Source organism: Chelonia mydas, chromosome 3 (assembly GCF_015237465.2).
Source record: "Chelonia mydas isolate rCheMyd1 chromosome 3, rCheMyd1.pri.v2, whole genome shotgun sequence".
NCBI classification, from domain to species: domain Eukaryota; kingdom Metazoa; phylum Chordata; order Testudines; family Cheloniidae; genus Chelonia; species Chelonia mydas.
Window position 1 is genome coordinate 151196760 of NC_057851.1, and position 14624 is coordinate 151211383.

At 38.7% G+C, this 14624-nt stretch overlaps 1 protein-coding gene across 9 annotated transcripts in view; it reads left to right on the forward strand.

Moving 5' to 3' along the window:
* The window catches only part of LCLAT1 (lysocardiolipin acyltransferase 1), a 198826-nt gene that overhangs the window by 39117 nt on the left and 145085 nt on the right, over nt 1–14624 (forward strand). For 2 of the 9 annotated variants that reach the window (XM_037895586.2, XM_043543545.1), the window contains exon 2: nt 1258–1340. The exons of 6 other annotated variants lie outside the window; for them this stretch is intronic. The gene's annotated coding sequence lies outside the window, so the exon portion shown is untranslated. Of the gene's footprint in view, nt 1–154; nt 173–1257; nt 1341–14624 lie in introns of those variants that run through there. One more of the 9 variants, XM_043543542.1, reaches the window with a different exon arrangement.

The following is a 14624-nucleotide window of genomic DNA, read 5'->3' on the forward strand; positions in this document are numbered from 1 at the left end:
ATCTTTGCATAGGTAACAGTAACAGAGTAGTAATATCCCTACTTTTACTGTTTGCCCATTGAGGTTTAACATTATCAAGAGCTGTTGGGTTTCCACCAGACTTATGCTGCAGAGGTAAGAACTAAGAGTGAAAATCCTGTTGGAATTCGATCTACAGAGAAGCAGAACTGCAGTTAAGAATTCCATTTTTCAAACACTAAATTACAGCTGGGTGAGCATTTCTACAAAAACATTCAGATAATTTTAAAACAAAACTTGTTGGTATATCCCACAAGGCCTAAAACATTCTTGTTTTCTCTTGCTGTATTAACTTCTTACATAGAAAGGAAATGAATTTTAGAAAGAATGTTTTATATAAGCCATTTGAGACAGTCTGTTAAGGAAATACCAGCTGTCAAGAAAGATGCAGCCAATATTGAGTTATATTAAAAATATTCTTAAGGAAGTATGCGTCCAGAAAAAGTGGCTTAATTAAAGCATTTCAACTACTTCTCTGAAGCAAGGTCACTTAAATTCCAAGTAAATCTCATAAATGTGAAAATCAAGAGGACTTATTTTTTTCTCCCCATCCTCACACCCTCCTTAAGGGAAAAATATTTTGTTTTCTCTTAAGATTGTCTCTTTTAGGTTCTGATTGGGAGGTGGTTCCCCAACACAGCAGAATGAGGAAATGAGTATCTGGTTAAAAATTTTAGTTAGCAGGAAGATCATAAAGGTAAACAGTCACAATGCTTTGTCTTTTAATCCTCAAACTCCATAAATTTGCTTTCATCAATACCTTGTAGTTTTAAAATAAGATAAAATTAATGTTTTAATGAGAGGAAAAAAATAGGAAGATTAAACTTCAGGATTATCATATTACCTTTTTTCTGTCTAAATCTGCACCTTAAGAGTAATTAATGGCACTATGCAGTATTGTGTTGCTGCAGCGGAAGAATATAGCAAAGTGCGTTAGATACCCATGAAAATATAATGAGCTAGGATTTAGATAAAAAGCTACAATTGGCTTGTGAAGCATATTAAAAATGATTGGATTTACTATTTTTTTCCTTTACTTTTTTAAGTTCAGTCTAGACTGTTGGTTAAGGGGTTATACTCTGAATACACAATTACACTGTATTAGCCTGAAACACAAGCTTTTGGGTTAATTACAGCTTTAATGTTTGGTTTGTGCACCCATTAATCTGCTTGTTTTGATCAGCTTTACTCTTTTCAATATGTTTATGGTATTTGAAATTATGCTTTCTTTCTTTCTAGGGGGTATTTGTAGAGCACCAGTCACTGAAACATTTGTGTACAATTCTAAGCATAAAGAGAAAAAAATAGGTGCTGAGACCCATGTAAGTACCTAGATATTTATTTTAAAAAATAAATATACAAAGGGCAAAACTATAGGCAGAGTTTGTAGCTGTCTATCGTTAAGGCTTCCGAATGCTTTCTATGATAAGACTGTGTGTTTAATGCATTTTGCCATCCCTGTGAAAATCTGTCCAAGTTATAATAAGCCTCTGAAAATCTCACTTAGCACATGCTCCCCCATACCATCTATGCATCAACTAAACTGTGTGTGTGCCATCCTCACAGAGTGACTGAGCATGCTCTATCCCAGGGCCGAAGGGGCTGAGAAGGCATTTCCCTGCACTTCCTTCCCATGACTACCAGGGGCTGCTGTGGTGCGAGGCAGCAGAACTGACTGTAGGGAGACTCCTTCCTGTGCTTTCAGTGCTGTACCTGCTAGTGCCCAGAGAGCATGGAGGAGGAGGAAACAGCCTGACTGGAATATAGAGGGCTAAGGGGCAGAGGTAGTAGGGACAGAAGCTGCGGGGGGGGGGAAGAAATAAGAGCCAGGGGAGAAAGAGGGATAGGAACAGGGTGAGGCATGAGCTGGCTGGGGATCAGGGAGTCGGAGGTAGGGGCAGAATAGTCTGTAACCACTAGAGTACAATTTCCTCTAGAACCTGGAATTGAACCTAGGACACTGTGTGGCTGGCCCATATACAGGATAACAGCCTGCTGCTGCTTCTACCATTTACTTGATTATCTTGCGTTGTAGAGGCGTGTGCTGTAAATCTAAAGGTTCTGACTCTGCTGATGACCTGTGTGAGGATCGTTATGGATCCACAATATTAAATTCTTGGGTTTTTAGCTTGCTTTTTATTTTTCCACGTAATATCCTATGTATTTAATTTTAAAAGAATGTTGAGGTTGCAAAGTCAAGCACTCAAGATGCGAGAATTAGTGTTGCTTGTAGAATCTTAATTTGTAACTCTTGTTTGTATGTGTTGCAATTCAGAGCTGGCTGCACCTCTGATATTTTCGTGCATCACTGAGTGTGCCTTCTCCAGGTTTTAGACTTTTACCTTTCTGAGGTGGAATCTTGCAATTCTTCCACTTCAAAAGCATGCTGGGCTGCAGCGCCTTGTGTACCAACTGTGATTACTCAGCAGGCCTGACTGGGTTTGGCTGTCCATTGTCTTTGCTTGAGATCTGTGACCAGTGTGACCCAGAACAGGTTTTTCAAAATAAAGTATTGTTTGTTCTTAACAGCAGGAACAAAGCATTACAAGAAAAAGGGCTTTAACTGAATAGTCTATATGCATTTGTCTTACCTAAAGCTTAGGTAGGCTTATCTTCTCCCAGGCACCCCATTCTGGAGGCTGCGGTTCAGTCTGTTTCTCTGTGGTCCCTATGTCACCCTCCCTGTGCTTCAGTGTCTCTGAGTGCAAAGTTCTTTGTTCTATATTCCTGCTTGAAGGCTCCCCACTTCTGAGGTTACAAGTGGGGACCTCCCACTGGGGTCAGCAGCCAGACAGTTGATCTCATCGGGAATAGATGTAAACTTTAAAGGGCACGATCGAAGGGCACGATGTCTGCATTTTCCTGTTAAATACTGATTATTGGGGCAGTCTGAAGCTATGGTCCCCTTCCTTGGGAGCATACCAGTACTCCTGTTGGAATTAACCCTTTGTAATTGTATACCAAACAATACAATAACAATGAAACGGATGGACATGTTTATAAAATGTTACACACATCTCCCACATTCTTCACAGTATGCAGTATGATTCAGCTGTAATCATATACTATTTTTTCAACAGGACTCCTGCTTCTATTCACTACACAGGATGGGCCAGGCTCTGGGGATGAATCAAGGTTGTGTAGTGAAGGAGATGGTTGTCTGTAGGACCCCTGTCTTATTTATTACAGATGTTGTTGTTGGAAGGTGTGTGGTGAATGAGGTCCAATATTTCAGGAAGAAAAAGGATGATTTCTTGGTTCCAACAGTTGAGTGCCACACTGGAACATTTAATTCAATCCCTGGCTGTGCCAGAATTCTTATGTGATGCTAGGCAAGTTATGTTAACTAAATGTTTCCCAGGTCATCACTAATTGTGTATTCCTTATTTTCTTAGTGCCCAGCTCTAGACCTTGGTGTCTGATTTGCAGAAGTGCTGAGCATACACAGCTGCAACTGAAGTTTTAATATCATAACATACTGTGCTAACACTGTCAGCTTTAGATGGGTTTAACCTCACCCAACTTACTTGTTTTAAATTATATATTTAGATTACACACAAAAATACATTTAAAGAATATTAAGGCTGAGAAAAGTCAAGCAGACATAAGAACGAACAGTATTAAGGTTTCTCTTGCCTATGCATTGTGCTACCGTCTTTAACTACTCAATCAGATTTTATTTTTTCCATAGTATGCCCACCTCATTCACGTCACAGAATGGACCACATCATTTAATGAGTGGCTATTCAATATTTTGTTTTATCCTCACTAATCACACACTTGGACTATTAAAATTAGTAATTTGTTCATGTTTTACTATAGAGTTATGAGAACCACAGAATCCAAATGCTTCACAACTGTTTATTTTCACAGCCCCTCTGTGAGATAAGATGATAGAATCCCCATTTTACAGCTCAAGAATTGAGGCAGAGAGAGTAAGGTCAAAACTATCCACTAATTTTTGATGTCCAGTTTGAGATGCCGATGGACTGATTTTTCAAGGTGCTTAGCATTATATAGCATTTACATGAGGAGTGTTTGTGTTGATGCACAGTACGGTGCACTATGGGTAGGTATACTGGTGTGCCATCTGCCACTGTCCAGCGCACTGTCTTCTGGGAAGTTTTGGCAATGTGTGGTAGGGTAGAAATGAGTTGTAAGTGGTGACTAAAATGGTTTCAGTCCTTCCTGAAGATAGAAACCCAATAAGTAACAATGGGAAAACTGGGCCCATCATAAACCTCACCATCTTTCACTCAAAGTGCATTTTTTTTATCTTTGCCTTCTCTAAAGTTCAGGGGGCTTTAAAAGGGACAGGGGCCTTGTGGTCTCTGTGACCAGATATTTTTTAAAAAAGCAAACAAAAAACCCTCCCCAAATCAGGCACTCTATTGCATACGCTTCACCGCTAGGGGAGTGAACAAATATGTGGCAGATATTAGTCACGTTGCTTAATGCACTAACGGAAGGTGCTTACATACTGTGGTGGTGAGTGTGGAATAAGAAAACTTGTAGAGTAAATAGGCAGATGTCACTGCATAGGTGACTTAGTCACATTTTAAAGCATTTCTTTGCAACCATAGTGTTTTAAAGAAGATGGCACTCAAACAAAAGTACTGTTACACCCACCCAGGATAACATGGCTCTGTTTGAACCTGAAGTGAAGTGATTTCTCACTTTCTTTCCCAGTCAAGATGAAGGATGCTTATCTATATTCAGAATTTATTAATAACCATATATTTGCATTGAATACATTTTCATTGTGTATTTAGTGCCAGTCAAACTAGCTTCATCTTTCATGTTTTGAAAGTTAAGGTAAGCCTAATGGCAGACATCTGATTTGAATGTATTTTAATTTAGATGACACATGGATCAAAACACAGTTTTATTCATAAAAGTGATAACAGGGCGAGAGTTCTTCAAACTGTAATCCAAAGAGAATTATTGATTTTTTTTTTTAACATGGTAGGGAAGTACTCTAGTTTGTTTTTAAGTTTGTTCCCCCATCTCTAAGTGCTTCCTATGACCCCAGGGTAAAGCTTTTCTTCAGCTGTTAGCTAAGGCAAAACTAATCATCTTTACAGTTTTCTCTGATAGTAAATTAGAGTAAGACTACTGAACTGTCTCTGCCAGTCAAAATATTGTATTTTGTCAGACTTCTTTAAGCTTTTCCTTTAGAGACGTAATGTGAAAAAAAGCTGCACCAGGGCTAGTTGTCTAGTTGTCTGTACATTGCTTTTGCCTCTGTCCTACAAGGCAGGTGGAATTTAATTTAAATCACTTTAAGGGTCAGTCTGTATCACAAAACTAGATCAAAATTACAAGTTATGCAAGGCTTACAGAGCAGTCTCTTTGCTCTGCTCAGTTGAAGTGTGTGGCAGGGAGAGGAATTATTTAAGCTCAGTACCAATGTGAGCACAAGAACAAATGGATATAAACTGGCCATCGGGAAGTTTAGACTTGAAATTAGACGAAGGTTTCTAACCATCAGAGGAGTGAAGTTCTGGAACAGCCTTCCAAGGGAAGCAGTGGGGGCAAAAGACCTATCTGGCTTCAAGATTAAATTCGATAAGTTTATGGAGGAGATGGTATGATGGGATAACACTATTTTGGCAATTAATTGATCTTTAACTATTCATGGTAAATAGGCCCAATGGCCTGTGATGGGATGTTAGGTGGGGTTGGATCTGAGTTACTACAGAGAATTCTTTCCTGGGTATCTGGCTGATGAATCTTGCCCACATGCTCAGAGTTCAGCTGATCTCCATATTTGGGGTCGGGAAGGAATTTTCCTCCAGGACAGATTGGAAGAGGCCCTGGGGTTTTTTCGCCTTTCTCTGTAGCATGGGGCACGGGTCACTTGCTGGAGGATTCTCTGCACCTTGAAGTCTTTAAACCATGATTTGAGGACTTCAGTAGCTCAGACATAGGTGGGAGGTTTATTGCAGGAGTGCGTGTGCAGGAGGTCAGACTAGATGATCATAATGGTCTCTTCTGACCTTAATAGCTATGGAAAAAAAAAAGTATTTGAGTGCAAGATTTGGTTCCTGTACTTAATAAATATGTAACAGAAGCTGCATTTAGTTTGGAAAGGTCAGATGTAATATGTCCTGGAGTAATTTTCCATCTGTATACTTGGTTTCTTTATCTGAGAGTTTGGAAGTACAGAACTTTGAAAATAAAAAGACAAATTATTCTACTTCATTAAGTGCCACAGGAAAAGTGACAAATGGGTGTTATTACTCACCATTAAATTTCAAACTGCAGCCTGCCATTTTGAAATATCTAAAATCTCTCATGTCCCTGGCGTAGCTGTTGGGGATCTGTCTACAACATTACCACTAAAAAGGGTTTTTATTTAATTGCATTGCAGTAGCACCTAAGGGCCCCAATCAGGGATGAGGACCCCTTTGTGTCAGTCACTGCACAAAATGTCTGTTCAGTGACTAGTAAAATGGGACTCTGATTAGAACCCCTAGGCACTACTGTAGTACAAAATACAAAAAAACAAACCCCCAAACCCACCAACTTTCTTTTTTAGAGGAATTTCTATAGAAAGGATGTTCATTCTTCCCCTAGGATACCTAATTACTAGAAGTCCCCCCTAGTTCAGTCCATGAGCCCTCCCTATTAACTACATGTTTGGTTATCATAATTTTTCCACTGAATGCATCCGATGAAGTGAGCTGTAGCTCACGAAAGCTTATGCTCAAATATATTTTAGTCTCTAAGGTGCCACAAGTCCTCCTTTTCATTTTGCAGATACAGACTAACACAGCTGCTACTCTGAAACCTATTTACAGAACTGTTAGTGATAGCTGGTCTTACAGGCTTTTTCATTGTTACTAGGAGGTTTAAGAAACGCGTATGGGTTTCTAGTTTGCCAACAAAGCAAGCAGTCATTATTTGAGATGTGGGAGATGTTGCCTCCTGTAATCATGAGCTGAAGACAGGCTGTGTCTGTAGCTGTGGATTAAGTCAAGATGCTGAAAGATTGTGAGGCAGTTTACACTGGAATGCCAGACTAGTTTTCTCCACTTGATTTCAGGAAAGCTTACATTCTAGAATCCTGGATTTATCCTTCAGTACACCAAACAACTTCTATCCTTCTCCTAGTCTTTTCTAAAATCTTACTGCTTCCATTACTAAACATCCACTCTTGCTTTTGTGGAGGGGGAAAAAGAAAATATTGTCAAGTAAAAAACCCATAATTTCATAAAATACATATCATATAACCTGTCATGCTCTTGGCTGTTGTTACATCTCTTCTTTATCCCATTTCCACACCCCATATCTCCTGTCTGTATTTGTTCATTTAGATCATTTTAAACTGATGGCTAAATATATGTAAATGAAAAGGAACTTAAAATAGTTTCTCTTATATCCTGTGGACCTGTCTAGAAAAGTAGACATTACATTGATGAAGGAGAGCAAATAACTGATATCAAGAAGGCTGACGTGTTTCATGCATGTTTTGCTTCAGCCTTCACTAAAAAAGGTAAATTATGACCAAATGTTCAACACGATTAATATTAACAACAAGGCGGAGGGAACACAAGTCAAACTAGGGAAGGAGTGGGTTAAGGATAAGTTAGATGTAATGTATTCAAGTCAGCAGGGCCTGATGGAATTCATCCTAGAGTACTTAAAGGATTAGCTGAAGCAGTCTCAAAACGGTTAGTAATTAATATCTTAGAGAACTCCATGGAGGACGGGTGAAGTCTCAGAGAAATGGAGAAGGGCAAACATAGTACCGATCTTTAAAAAAGAGGACCCCGAAATTGTAGACCACTTAGCCTCAATTTGATATCTGGAAAGATAGTGGAACAAACTATTAAAAATCTATATCTGGAAGTTGATAGATTTATAATAGCCAGCATGGCTTTGTCAAGAACAAATTATATCAGCCAACCTAATTTCCTTCTTTGACAGGGTTACTGGTCTAGTGGATAGGAAGGAAGGAGTAGATGTGATACATCTTGATTTTTAGTAAGGCTTTTGAGACAGTCCCACATGGCTTTCTTATAAGCAAATTTAGAAAAATTTGGTCTAGATGAAATTACTATAAGGTTGGTACACAACTGGTTGAAATACTGTACTCAGTGTAGTTAATGGTTTGCTGTGAGGGTGTATCTCGGGGGGTCTTGCAGTGGTCAGTCCTGGGTCCTGTACTATTCAATATTGTCATTAATGACTTGGATAATGGAGTGGGGAGGATGCTCATAAAATTTGAGGATGACACCAAACTGGGGGTGGAGGGATTACAAGCACTTTGGAGGACAGGATTAGAATGTAAAACAACTTTGATGAAGTAGAGAATTAGTCTAAAATCAACAAGATGAAATTCAATAAAGACAAGTGCCAAAGTACTTAATGCAGAAAGGAAAAATCAAATACACAACTACGAAATGGGGAGTAACTGGCTAGATGCTAGTACTGCTGAAAAGGATCTGGGGGGTGTAGTGGATCACAAATCGAATGTGAGTCAAGAGCGTGATATAGATGTGAAAAAGGTAAATATCATTCTGGGGTGTATTAATGGGAGTGTTGTATTTAAGACACAAGAAGTATTTGTCCCACTGTACTTGGCATTGGTGAGGGCTCAGCTGGAGGACTGTGTAAAGTTCTGGTTGCCTAACTTTAGGAAAAATGTGAATTAACTAAGGAGAGAGTCCAGAGGAGAGCAACAAAAATGATAAAAGGGTTACAAAACCAGACGTATGAGGAAAGGTTAAAAACCTGGGCATGCTTAGTCTTGAAAAAAGACTGAGGGAGGACCTGTTCTCCATGTCCACTGGAGATAGGACAAGAAGTGATGGGCTTAATTTGCAGCAGGGGAAATTTGGGTTAGATACTAGGAAAACTTTCCAATTGTAAGGCTAGTGAAGCTCTGGAACAGGCTTCCAAGGGAGGATGTGGAATCCTTACCACTGAAGGCTTTTAAGAACAGGTTGGACAAACACCTGTGAGGGATGGTCTTGGATACAGACTAACATGGCCGCTACTCTGAAACCGAGGTTTACCTTGTCCTACCTCAGCTCAGGGGGCTGGACTTGATGACTACTCACGGTCCCTTCTAGCCCTACATTTGTATGATTCTATGATCTTTCTAACAGACAGTGGATACAGGAAATCAACAACACTTGTAGCTGGATAAGCTGCTCCTTTTAAACAAATACATCTGCTTTTAACTAGAATCATTAAAAAAATATTTTGTTAGGCTGCATTATGATACAGAACTATTCAGACCTCACACAAGGTTAGAGAAGCTTTTAAACTAGAAACATTTCTGTCTATTTGTATTTTATTTTTATTCCTTCTTGTTTGTTTTTTTGTCAGTGACCGTTGAATGAAAACAGTCTCATTTTACTGTGATTTCTTCATATTTCCACCCTGAAGACCTGATCCTCTGTGACATCACATTTTATTCCCTGAACAACCTCTTGCAATATCATAAACAGTATTATGGGCTAGAATAGTGGTTCCCAAACTTTAATGTACCACTTTTTAAAAAAATTGAGGTTTGAAGTACCATATGCAAATTTCTCCTTTTTATGCACCTTTATTTTAGGCCTTAACAGGGTTAAATATTTCCAGACTCTTTAGTAAAATAAATGCCTACGGAAGTCTAAAATATTCCATTCTAGCAAGGGCTGGTTGGAAAGTGAAAATTCTGTTTTGCAAAAAATGTAAGGTTTCAACATTTGTTTTCGTTCCAATATGGAACGAAACCAAGACCTTTTGGGAAATTTTTTGCAAAAAAAGAGGCCAACCCCACACTAATCAGTGGTTAGGGTACTCTTATCTTGTTTTGACCAGATCTTCCATTGTGGACCTGAGAAGCCTTCCTGACGAAAGAGTCATCAAAACCTGTAGGTTTCCCTGAAAAGTTGTGGTTTTGATCAATTAGCATTTTCCAGCAATTTCTTTCATGTTACTCAAATTACAAGAAACAAACGACATTAGATATACTAGCAACTTAAAAATATGATGTTTTAAAACTTATTACCTGCTATTGTTAAAAGTGACATTTAAGATTTCTGATCTTTCAGCTACAGCAGAAAATTATTTTTCTTTCAGGTTTGTGCATTTGATAGCACTTGTATGTTCAGTTTCACTGCTTTGCTACAGGGTTTTTCACACAGTAACAAAGGAGAGAAAAACACCTTAAACCTAGGAAAATGTGGTTATAAAACCACAAAAATTGATAGGGGGTTTAGGAGTAAGTGTAGTAACTGACACCACTTTATTTGTGTTTTAAAAAAGAACTAGCTTTCATTTTGACAGTGACTGTTAAAGAATGAGAGCAAAGAAATGCAGAAAACATGACTTTTATAGACTTGTTTCTCAAGAAAAAACTGTTCAGTCTTTCTGTGAGGATGTCGCTGCTCTTTCAGGTCCCTGTTCTGAAATACTCCTTTTCCTACCCAGATAGAGCCTTTTGGTGCCTGTAAATTCAGTAAACTTTAAAAAGTGCCTATACATTTTAATTGCCCTTCTTGATGTACTTTTGTTTCATTTGATAACATTTTCATTGGCACATCAAAATATTCACCCCACCTATTTTCATTTGCTAACACTGAGAAAAGTAACATTAAATAATGTTAAAATAAATGGCATGAGTTCTAGGGTCATTGCCCATCTGTTATTTATTTTGATACATGCTAAAGTCCACTAAAAACTGATCACGTCAGTAATATTTCAGCAACTAAGCAGTGGCTTCAGAAACTAACCCTGCTGAAAATCCTGTGAGATGCAGTTTTGGACAGTGAACATATCAAGAAACTCAGTATCTTCAAACAGTACTTAGGACTCCCTAGATAGTGCACATTCGACAAATGTGGTAAAGGTCACTTTCTGACCTTGAAACAACCTTCTGCTGTAGATTGCATTGAATTATTAAACCAAATAATATAAACAAAGTAAAACCTTTGATTAACCTTGCTTCTCAAAGTGTCTTGACCTTTATGGAGTCCTACTGGTTGACATTTTTAAGATTGTTTTAATAATTTTCCTTCCTTTATAGAAGGTTTTATTTGTGTTCTTCCATCTTGTTTATATCTTTTTTTCATTTGATATTTCTTCACAGATAGAACGGTATCTGCATTATGTATCTACTTTGTTATTGTAGGAGAGTAATGATGTGGGCCTTTGTATATAACATTACAGTAATGTAATTTTATAAATAGACACATTACAAATAAAAGGTATAGCAAATAATTACTGAAAGACTTAAAATATGAGGAAAAAACTAAAGGCAGATAAGCAACTACATAAAACCATTTTAAAGGTCAGATACATATCTACAAGTAAATGAGTGATAAAGCATATAACATCTATTTAGTACTGGAGGTATTGGTGATAACTTTAAATCAGGAAAATAGTTTAAACAGAGATATGTTAATTTTACTTTGTGGTTTATTGCAACTTAATTTTTGTTTAAATTTTACTGTAATACTGCATAAAATACCATTGTTTCCTGATAATTTTGATTCTTACACTTCACTAGATTCTGTGGGGAAAATGACTGTGCAGCCACTTTGGGGAGTTATTCCATGTCCTGGCCACACCAATCTGAAGGATAGCTAGGATAGTGGTACTGATGAGACAGACTAAAGGAACACAGGTTCTTTGTTTCCCCATAAAGCAGAGCACCGTCCCCCTTCTGGATTTCTCCATTTGGCTTCCTTTTTTTTCTCTTTTCCCAGTGGTAGCAGCAAAAGTTACAGAAGGCCGCGAATGACCAGTTAGCAAAGAGTCACTGCAGGCGTGGTCTATCTACTACTCTGTACAAACTGTGGTTTTGCTGCTTGAGATTGTAGCTTCCAACAGCTCTTGAAAGGTCACACCAGCAGTGTCTGCTAATATGGCTCCACACCCCTATCCTGCTGTGGCTCCCACAGGAAGGGAACTTTTCAGCACTATCGTGGTTAAATCTTAACACTTGGGACTTAAGCCAGTCAATAGTCCCAACAAGGCCTTGCTGTCTTGAAAGGACAATTCCTACATGCCTGCCCTTGCTAGTTCTGTCTTATAAGAAGCCTAAGGAAAAACTAAATCCCCCACGAGAGATCAAAGTTTTTATTTCTCACTTCATCCCCTGGTTTGCAGGTCTCTCTTGCCACCTTTTGTCCTAGAGCCAATCTGGAGGACCCAAGAGCGAGACCCACCACAGCATTCAGTAAGATAGCCCAGAGGAATGGCAATTTTTACTTAAACATGTGGGTGAGGCCCTTAAAACTAAATGAAACTGAGCAAAATTAAGATGCTAGTTCTTGTTATCCCTACTCTCTGTGCCTTTCATGGTAGATTCCAGAAAGTAAAAATCATTGCTAGTCTTCTGTCACATTACCGATAGTCTTCTCTCTGGCACATTAACATTGTAAGCCACTGACTCTTTGGGCTTAGTTAAATTGACTATCAAGCATTAAAAGATGACTGTGGAGTTTTTGGGCTCTTGAGTAACTATGTCCTCTAATGACCCTTCAGTATTCTTCTTTAAAAAAAAATCAGAAAGGACTATCAGATCCTTCACCTTCACTAGGAAGACTTTGTGGTTTTGTCACTGGGTGAGTGAGTTATCTGATACACAGATGATGGCAGTCCTTTTTTGTGGATCCAGATTGTTCAGTGACAGAGTGAATACTGCTTTAAAGGAAAATATGAGAATGATGGGATTAGATACGTGTTATGGATGACCTGAATATCAGTGTTGTAGTAAATAAACAAATGAGTCCCTCAGGAGTTTTAGCACATTTTTGTTTCACCGGAAATCATGAAAATAGTAAAGCTCACCAATAGCTTCAGTACCAAAGATACGTTATGTTTTTATCACTTATTTAACTTGTAGGTATCTATCTGACCTTTAAAATGCTTTTATTTGGTTGTTTATCTGCTTTTAGTATTTTGTTCATATTTCAAGTCTTTCAGTAAATATTTACCATACCTTTTATTTCTGCTTTTCTAGGTACTGGGTCTATTTATAAAATGACATTCCTGTAATTTTGCTTCAGGGCTTAAGATGACCTCTACCTAATGGAGCCTGGGAGGAAACTTTTCTGGAGGAAGGTTATCCCATAACTGCCTATTTCAGGGTTTTATGTACCTTCCTCTGAAGCATCTGGTATTGGCCACTGTCAGACTAGAGGAGTAGATGGACCACTGGTCTGATCCACTAGTCAAGTTCCTATGTTTCATCCACAGGTCGCTTCCACTGTAGCACTTCTTCCATCAACACAGCACAAGAGATCAAGTCTTTTAGCTCTAGACACCATAGAGCCTCATTCTCCATAACAAGTTTTTTGTTAAGCACAGAGAAGTTGGATTTCAATTTCAGAATCAGCCCTTTCATCAACCAGGAGAGTCTTCCAGATCCTCTTAGGGGAGGCAGCCCAGGAAAGAGTCCTTCAGACAATTCTAATCTCTCTCACTTCTCCAGAGTGAAACTCCGAAAACATCAACAGCATGGGCCAAAATAACAAAGGACGAATTGGGTATTGTCAATACTTAAGAGTTTATTTAGTACAATTCTTCTCCTTCCTTCGCCCTGGGATAATTTTATCAAACCTCCAATAGCATCCACAAAAGAGAAAAGTGTTTCTTCAGGCTCTTAATTATCTAATTTGGTTAGAGGCCATAATCTGTATCAGAAGGAACAAGAATTATCAAGAGTATACCAACCCTTCTGCAGTCCCCCAAAAAATCCTAGAGCATGTGCCTGGTCTTGAAGTGGTTCAGCGAATACATTTGTTGCCAGAAGATCAAGATAGTAGCTACTTGGATCCGATTCTCTTTTATATAGGTGTTCATACTGCGCACATCTGAATACCTTCTGGTAGTGCATTGAGCAATGTAACAACTCATCTGTCATGTGGTGTTTGCTCTCTCCTCTTCTCCCCAGAGGGAGAAGCATGTGGAATGTCGTCTTGTGGTAGGTTTTAGATTTGTTTTTGTGTTTGGTTAAATATACCTGTTGCTATGTGTTTATATTAGAGAAGGCAGGGTCAAAGAAGTGCACCTTGCATTTGAAGCAGAAAGTGGTAAAGTTTGTTATAATCCTTAGTTCCTGGGGGAGTTCATTCCACAGTCTGAGACCAGCCCTGGAGAAAGTCCTGACTCCTGCACAGACGAGCTTTATTCTTATTGTTGAGAGTTCCATTGTGCCAGAGTGTGAAGTTGTTGACCACGGTCTTCATTCTGGAGCTTTAAATGGCATTTTAGATATCTTTGGGCCCAGGCCATAGAGCACTTTGAATATAAGGACTGAGACCTTGAACTAAATCCTAAATTCTATGGAAAGCCAATATAGAGAGCAGAGGAAAGGCGTGATGCACTGTCCGTAGCGCCTGTTGCTAAGGAGACATTCTTCAGTGTTTTGTACTTGCTGGACTTTCCTAAGTGTTTCAGGTTTCATGCCCCGGTATGTTGCACTACTGTAGTCGAGCTGAGGGGTGACAGTCATGAATAACTGAGTCCACGTCTTCATCTGCCAGGATTGGACAGAGTTCCTACCCAACTGGAGGTGGTAGAAAGCATTACTAACAGCTATTGCTATATGAGAATTCAGCATTAGTGAGGAACCCAAGAGCACTGCTAAATTAGACTGA